This window comes from Hippopotamus amphibius, chromosome 1 (genome assembly GCF_030028045.1).
Source record: "Hippopotamus amphibius kiboko isolate mHipAmp2 chromosome 1, mHipAmp2.hap2, whole genome shotgun sequence".
In the NCBI taxonomy this organism is placed as follows: Eukaryota; Metazoa; Chordata; class Mammalia; order Artiodactyla; family Hippopotamidae; genus Hippopotamus; species Hippopotamus amphibius.
Genome location: NC_080186.1, coordinates 54,681,744 through 54,690,096, shown reverse-complemented (window position 1 = coordinate 54,690,096; position 8,353 = coordinate 54,681,744).

Genomic DNA, 8,353 nt, shown 5'->3' with positions numbered 1-8,353 from the left:
CTGAATACTATTTTATAATGGCAGATATCTCCCTAAAAGATATTATAAATAGGCAGAATTGTCATGTCTAGGGAAAGATTGAGAAGGTAGCTAGTTAATGCCACTTCCTGTCATTATGGAAGTTCCCGGAATATTCAGCTATTTTTCGTTGTCAGCTTTTTAAAATTCTTATTGCTCAGACTCTTGAGATAAAATTGTTATGGGTGTTTTCATTTAATAAGCATTAGACATTTATAACTATTAATATAACAAGCTATAAGTATTGGTTTTCGAAACAGGCTGCCGCTCTCTAGCATTTTTAATGAAACTTTTCCTTATAAGGAGATGCTTATGGTTGTCTTAATGACCTAAATAAAAATGTGGCTCAAGAATGGTTATTCCAAAGAATTAAACTTAGTTTGTTTCAAAATCTGAACATAAGTCATCAAGTGATGTTTTTAATCTCTTGTGTTTCTGACATCAACATTTTAACAACAAAATGGTGTTACAGATGTCAGAATATTGATTGCATGAAATCTTGAAACCCACAGAACTCGGAGGTTTAGTAATTTCTGCTGTTTATGTAATTTCAGCCCTACGCGTCACCGAAAAGTTATTTATCTTGAGAAACTGTGGCCAAATTTGGCGGGTAATGCTGTCTGCCAGTGTCTGCAGATGTATTGTTTCCGCCTACGACTGTGCGTGCTGTCTGTGGTCTTTAAAGAACACTATCAACACCAAGCAGAAATGTCAGTTCTCTGTTCAAATTTTTTCCTATGTTCTTAGAACTGATGTTGCTGTTTCCTAATTTTGTCAAATTATGTGTTTGAACTATCTTCCTTTCTTGAAAGGTGGATATTATCACCCATGTACTAGATAAGTAATCAGAAGTAGTTAATGCTGCGTCAAATTACAGCAAGATTTTCAACAAAGTAACCACAAAGTTCAGTGCTAAGGCGAGTATATAGTAAATAATGACGTTTTGGATATCTGAAGTGAAAAGGCATGATCTTCGTAAAGCAGCTGCAGGTTGGGTGACGTTCAGAAGAAAGAGATTGCAAAATAGTTTGGGCTTAATCTGGCCTGCTAATTTTTTTTTTTCTCAATAGAAGAAAATGAACTAAGAATAGAATTTTCCCTAATGTCTGTTTTGAGGACTTTAAAAAAATTAACAATGTATGTAAAAATTCTAAAGGATGGGCAAAAAAACTTATTTGAAGAGTATGTACAAAGCTTTTATAAGGCAAGAAAGATGACTACAAAACAGATGTGTTTTATTTCTTTGGCTGCCCTGGGGCTTGCGGAATCTTAGTTCCCCTACCAGGGATGGAACCCAGGCCCCCAGCCTTGAAGGCGGTGGACCGCCAGGGAATTCCCAAGATGTAAATGGTTTAGAATTTTGATTCACCATGTGTAAACTGCCCTTTTAAATTTAATACATGATGCTGTCCTAGCCCTTAAGCAACCACCTTGGACCCTACTGAAGCAATTCTTTGAGAAAAGGAATGGATTTAGTACTAGAAAATTTAATCCTATCTTATGAAGGGAAATGAAGAATAAACAGCTTCTAGATTCACCTCTAGTTCTAGATTTAGAGAAGGCCAAGTCACTCACTCTAGTAGGGAACCAAGAAGAATCAAGGGATAGGCTTCTGACATCCTGAAATCAGAACAGTAATAACTACACTGTCAGCTGCAGGGGTGAGTGGCACAAATCAAAATGAAAGAGCCATCTGATAATTCTTTCTAATTAGAATTTTTGCATACGTTTCTTGTCTACACTCTATTCATGATATATTTTTACATGTGTGTATTTGATTATATATTCACCCTTTGTGTAAATTCCTTCTGTAACTTCTCCAAAGACTGTAGCATATGATCTAGAAGTGACTCCAACGAGGACAAGATTAAGACAGTAAATCAGAAACAGATGTATGGCTCCGCAGCCTCACATTGTTGTTTCAGCTCTGTCCATAAGCAAAAGGAGCAGGGGGCCAGGGAATCCAGCCACCTCGAATTTCTCTAGACACTCATCTTACTGCTTTTTCACCCGATAGAAGTTTCTGTTTCTTCTGGCATGTTGCTGGTCTTCCTACACACAAATGTTCTGACTGAAATCAAAACCAGCCCCACTGTATGTGTATGTAGATGAGTAATCTTTAGACAAATATTAGCAATGCTCCTTTACACTTTTCCCCAAGGTTAGTGAAATGAATGTCTGGTGTTGTGTGTCCTTTTTGTCATTTTAACTTTTTATTTTAAAAAACTCCATAAATGGCCATATCAAATGCATACTCCTCTTAAAAAACTTGTCATCACTTTTATGTGTTAAACACCAGTGTCTTTACATCTGTGTTGTATATTATGAAGAACCATCTTTTTTGTTTGCCCCTGTACACTGTAATTAGGCAATTATCGAGTGGGTGTTCAATGAATATTTGTTGAGTGAATGATTTAAGTTACATTTAATTAATTTGCTTTTTTAGGCATGATATAAGCCAAAAACCTCCCTTAAGAAGGGTACCTATTTTCCTGTTTGGTACAATTTATTTGATAGGGAGTGACACCAAATGGTAAGAAAAATGAAACGCCTCATCCCTCCTTACATAATCTCTGCCCAGTCTCCTCCCACCCCCCACCCCCTAACAAATATGTAATTTAAATGAAGGCACGATTTTGATGCCAGGCTTCAGGTTCAGAGCAGCCCTAAAGGGGTCTTTGAACTTTTCCTTGCCTTTCCCTCCCTTAGCCCAGTAGCATTCATTGTTACTAGGCTATCAGTAGTCCCACTCCTGCCTCTACAAACGCTTCCTTGATCACTCCAGCCCAAATGATGGTCTTCTTGCTCCCCTATACCCAGACTGTTTTATGTTTCCCCAACCCCCACCACCACACACACACATTTCTTATCAACACATTATAGACAAAGTACTCTGTCAAAACTAGGGTTGACTAAAGACCTGACACCAGGGGTTATTTCCAAACTCCACCAAAATAATCTCAGCCTAAAGGCAGCCCCTTTTATTCTTAAACATCTTCAGGATTATGTTTTCCCGTGGTAGTCTGTCCTAAAATATCCCAGCTTCTCACCCTCTTCCCATTCATATCAGTTCTAATTTTTCTCCACTCCAATTCCCATCGCTTTGACCTCGGAGACAGAGAACAGCTGGTGAACATTATGTTTGTAATAACACTTACCATCCTTGTATAAGAGGCAAGTGGGCAAAAAGTATAATTATTACAGGCATGGTTTTAGTGCCTACTGTGTGCCAAGCACCATAACAACAACAAAATCAGTTTGTTCTCACTTATAAACATGTGGAAATTCCTATGGGAAATCATTATATACACACTTCATTATGCTTTGCTAATGCGATTCATCTTCATATATGCAGGACCCTATTCATCTTGGATTTTTCTGAGGCAGCTTCTATTACAAAAATGTCAGTTCTCATTGATGTGTTCTGAGAATTCCAACATTTTCTGCATCCAAATTGCATGGAATGTCTTTCTAACTAGAAGTAGTGTGAAATTGTTAGAAATGCATTCTAGTTTGTTAGCTTTGAAAATATGTCCATTATAACATATGTGACATTTGAACTTATTTTCTTTGGGAACCAGCTGATGTATATATTATTGAGTAAAATGGAGAGTACTTTAATGCCTTTTGAGCACCGAATGGGGCCGTTATGTATTTTCACTGAGGTCCTCACACTTAAAAGCATAGATGAAGGGACTTCCCTGGTGGCGCAGTGGTTAAGAATCTGCCTGACAATGCAGGGGATACGGGTTTGATCCCTGGTCCAGGAAGATCCCACATGCCGCAGAGCAACTAAGCCCATGTGCCACAACTTCTGAGCCTGTGTGCCACAACTACTGAAGCCCGCATGCCTAGAGCCCGTGCTCCACAACAAGAGAAGCCACTGCAGTGAGAAGCCTGCGCACCGCAATGAAGAGTAGCCCCCGTTCACTGCAACTAGAGAAATGTCGCAAGGAGCAATGAAGACCCAACACAGCCAATAAATAAATAAATATATATATATATTTTAAAGTATAGATGTAACAACTGGGGAACTAATGTCCCCTTACCCTTTGTCGATTAAAATTAAACCCTAGGGAATTCCCTGGTTGTCCAGTAGTTAGGACTCTGCGATCTCACTGCCAAGGGCCTTGGGTTAGATCCCTGATCGGGGAACTAAGGTCCCACAAGCTGCGTGGCATGGCCAAAAGAAAAACAAACCAACAACAACAACAACAAAAGACCCTGCTAGAGGCAGCATAACATAAAGCAGTCAACCAAGGTTGGCTTTTCCCTTTACTGTGAGTCTTGGTTTCCTCAGCTGCAAAACGGGGTTGATATGCCTATCTATTTTTTGGAGGAATAAGTGAGAGCATGCTCCCTAAGGATAATGTTGACAGTACACAATTGTTTTCTTTTCTGCCCCAATTTTCCCTTCATCTCCCCCATACAGGGGTGTAGGGCCTTAGAATATTTGTATGTATTTCTTCCTTGACTTTTTTTGCGTGTCGTTGCTGTTTTTTAGTACATCAGGGCTTTTATAACTTTGAGTGGAAAATTGCTATAATCTGGGATGCTGTGAGCCTGACACTACAGTAAGGCTAATTTTCTATCCACTGTGATGTTCTGTCTGTCCACCAGATGGCAGGAGTTCCTCTGGCACGTTCTGTCAGCTGTCTAGACACATTTGGACTGGTGTATCTGTAAGGTGACTAAAACAGACAAAAAAGGCACACAAAAATACCAGCCCTTACACAATCAAAACAATTTTACCAGGCAAAGGAGGAGCTAGTGATCATCTACCACACGCTCATCTTTTCCAGTCACAAACTTCTCATTTGTTCTGCACCTTCTCTCCTGTGTTTTTGCATATCCTGCTTCCTGTGCCTGGAACACTTCTCCACCAAGCCCCAGCCACCATCCCCTGGATAACTCCTGTTTATCCTTCAGGGCTCAGTTCAGACATCACCACATTTGGGCAGGCTTCCTTGACTTCTCATTCTGAGTTCAGTGTGCCGTACCCTTCTTCCCCAATTCCTGGATCCTGTCACCATTCAGTACCCTGCTCAAATGTCGCCTCCTCAAACAGACCTCCCAGTTTACTTATGTATCATCTCTTCCTCTAGACTCCAGGACAGGACTTGGGACAAGTAGACACTCAGACGCCTATGATAAGGAATGACTGTGCTCCCACAGCACCCTGTAGCCTCCAGTCACTCCTATGGGGCGCTTACAGCCTATATCGTCAGTCCTCTCTGTATCACCTACTAGGTCGTAAACTTCATGACAACAAGAATCGTATCAATTTTACGCACCATCGACTCTTCAATGCCTGGCACATAATCAGGTCTCAATAAATATTTGTGGAAAAGTGAGCACGCATAACAAAAATATACACATAGGCACACAGTAGGACCACAGTGAAGCAAATGATTTTGTTTTGTTTTTGAAAAGCTCAGTGAAGCAGCGGAAGGGAAATGGTAGGAGGGACCTATACTAGACCTTTTTTTCCCCCTACAACAACATCTGTACATTCAAAGTCACCCAGGTGGGCTTTTGACAGCAGCTGCATTAAATGAATAGGTTCTATGATGGCCTGAATTCTCAAGTGGATTTAGAATTAATGTTAAACTTCGTAGGAAGTTAAACGTAGTTTGCAGAGCAAGAGTTTGGGAGGCTGCAGAAGATCTGAAGAGGTAGAAAAGATGTTTGTGAGCCGCCATCTGGTGACCAAACAGATATGGTGATATAAAAATACGCAACAGGAGACGTTAGATTTAGACAGTTGTGGAAATGAGGCTGTGGTATAACATTCGGAAAAAGACTCATACCTGAGAAGCACATCTAAGGATGTACTCTGGGTCTTGACCAGCACATGATGCCCATGTAAATGTGTGTCAGAGGGTCCCGAGGTAAAGGTAGAACCAGCTTTAGCCAGAGTCGAGAAGGGCCTAGGTCACTTCCATTTCCTTAAAGATCCCAATGTATTATTTTTAAAAGAAGGACGAGATGAAAAAGCAGGTTTTCAAAAATGATAATTTTTAAATATTTCATCTAACAAATTGTCATCGTTAACATGTATAATTTACAATGTATTTTCTGTATTGTCACCTGAGATTATTGATATTCCACCCCTTTTTTTGACCTTGAAAAACAACTGTTTCGTATAGTTCCGCTGAATACAACCTCACCTGGAGATAAATGTCAGAAGTCTAAATGGGAGGCGCTGCTCTTCCTTTGCATGACCATGAGCAGGGAGTTAAATCCACCCCTGGCCGCTGTGACTCCCCCAGTGCTGACCAGAGCCTTAAGATCGGGGGCATCTCGTTTGTGTGTGAGCATGAACTCTCAGCCTCCAAACAGAAGCATTCTAAGCTCTCTGACCCGGGGCTGGAGGCTGAACACGTGGGTGAAAGAAAGCTACGTTCTAGAGATGAAGCCCGTGTATGCACTAAGAGTGAGGAGGTGTCTGCTGCATCTTTGTAAGTCTCCAAGTGCAATTGCTGGAGGTTTGTCTGTCCCTAAGTCCCCAAGTCAAAGAAAATGCAGCTGTGCCAGACACAAGGTGGGCCAACAGAAGTATTAACGGACTGGCTCATTTTCCTCCCCAGCTGATCACCTCCTGGCTCTCTACTGCTAAAGGTGAGACTGACTGTTTACTTACTCTCCCCTACTTCAGTGGTGAGAACCACGCTAACAGCTCCTGGTTTTCCTTCCCCTTCCCCACCGCTCCCAGGCATATGCACCCTCCGCCCTCCCTAATCTCCCTGCTGGCCTGCTTCTTCAGCCTTCCCTTCCGCTGCATCCCCTTTTCCCTGCCTCCTCCAGAGAACCACTGACTAAAGATAAGCCAAGTGATTGTTGGTCATTGAAGAAGCTGCGGCATTCCCCGCCCCCGTATCAGATCCTAAGCTGATCTTTCCTGACCCTGAGAGGTCATGAGGTGCACCTGGTGCTCTCAATAAAGAGGTTGTTTGGATAATCCCAACGGGACCAAGATGTTTAAATTCTTCTTCTCACTCTCCCCACCATAACAGTGAGATGGATCCAAATATGTTGCAACAGCATGGCCTTGGGCCTGCAGCTCTTGAGTTATGAAACACTGCGGCAAACTCCTTGGAAGGCGATGTTATCAGCAAAGGACTCTGTCCTTAACCCTATCGGTAAGAATTCCACATGGCTTTCTTCTTGTCTGTGCCCACAGACTTTCAGAGGTGTCTCCCTGAACATCTGAAATTTTTGCAGGAGGTGTAGGCAGGATTCTCCTCTGGCAATTCCCTTTTTCCTTCCCGGGTACCATATTTATGCAGTCCATCTAAGCAGAGGCTTGGCAGTGGCACAAGAGCCCCCTGAACCTGATGCTTCCCTAAGTGCACATTTAAGATGTTTGAATTGGCAGCTAGGCTGCAGGAGGTGGAAATAAGAATGTTGTGTTCCTTTCCGCATGGAGTCCTGTATAGTTTCTCCAGCATATGATGAAGTTGCAATAAGAGGGAAAATATGGACTTCAGTTTTTTGGTTTTCCTCTGCATATAAATTTTTGGTATTCCTCTCCATACTGTAAAACCTCACAGCACTTTGTACCTCTTAGAGCATTGCTTTCTTTATCCTGACTTGCATTGTCATGATTTACATGCCTATCTTATCTTTGAGCCAGATCTTACTGATTTTCACATCCCAGCCTTATTTCTTTCCCCACCCAGTGTCTAGCATAGTACTTTGCACAGAGTAAGCATTCAATGACTATTTGTGGAACTGTTAAAGATGTTTTGCTTTGGAGCTGTTTTCATCCAACCCTTCCATTATCCAATTTTATTTGGAGGACACAGTATTTAAATTTTATTTGGAGAACACAGTTGCTGTAGGCGACTCAGGTTAGTGTGCCTGGGTCTCAATGGTTCCCTTTTTCTTTGAGAAAAGTCTCTAGTACATTGAAGCATGGATAGTATTGTAAGATACAGAAATGGCAGAGGGAGTTCACTCTGAGAATGAAGACATGGGTGAAGGAAAGTAGGGGCTTACTTGGGAAGCAGAGAGAGCTCCTCTAGAGCATGGAGTTCATGGGGAGAAATGGGCAAGACAGAGTGAGCAGGCTTGGGATTGGCAAATTTGAATAATTTCAATGGGCTCAGGGGCACAGAGATCATTCCTAGTTGTTTGGTATTTGACCCCAGGGTGTTTGGGGCAGGCGAATAGTAGCCCTGGGTATGAGAGCCCAGTAGAGGAGGTGGTTGGGAAAGTGGGCTCTGGATTGATTGCTCTGCCTTTGAAAGGGGCACTCAGGGGCTAGTCATTTACTGTCTCTAGCAGTTGGTTAACCTTGGGAGGAGCAGTCTCTCTGGCGTCAGCAAGCCCC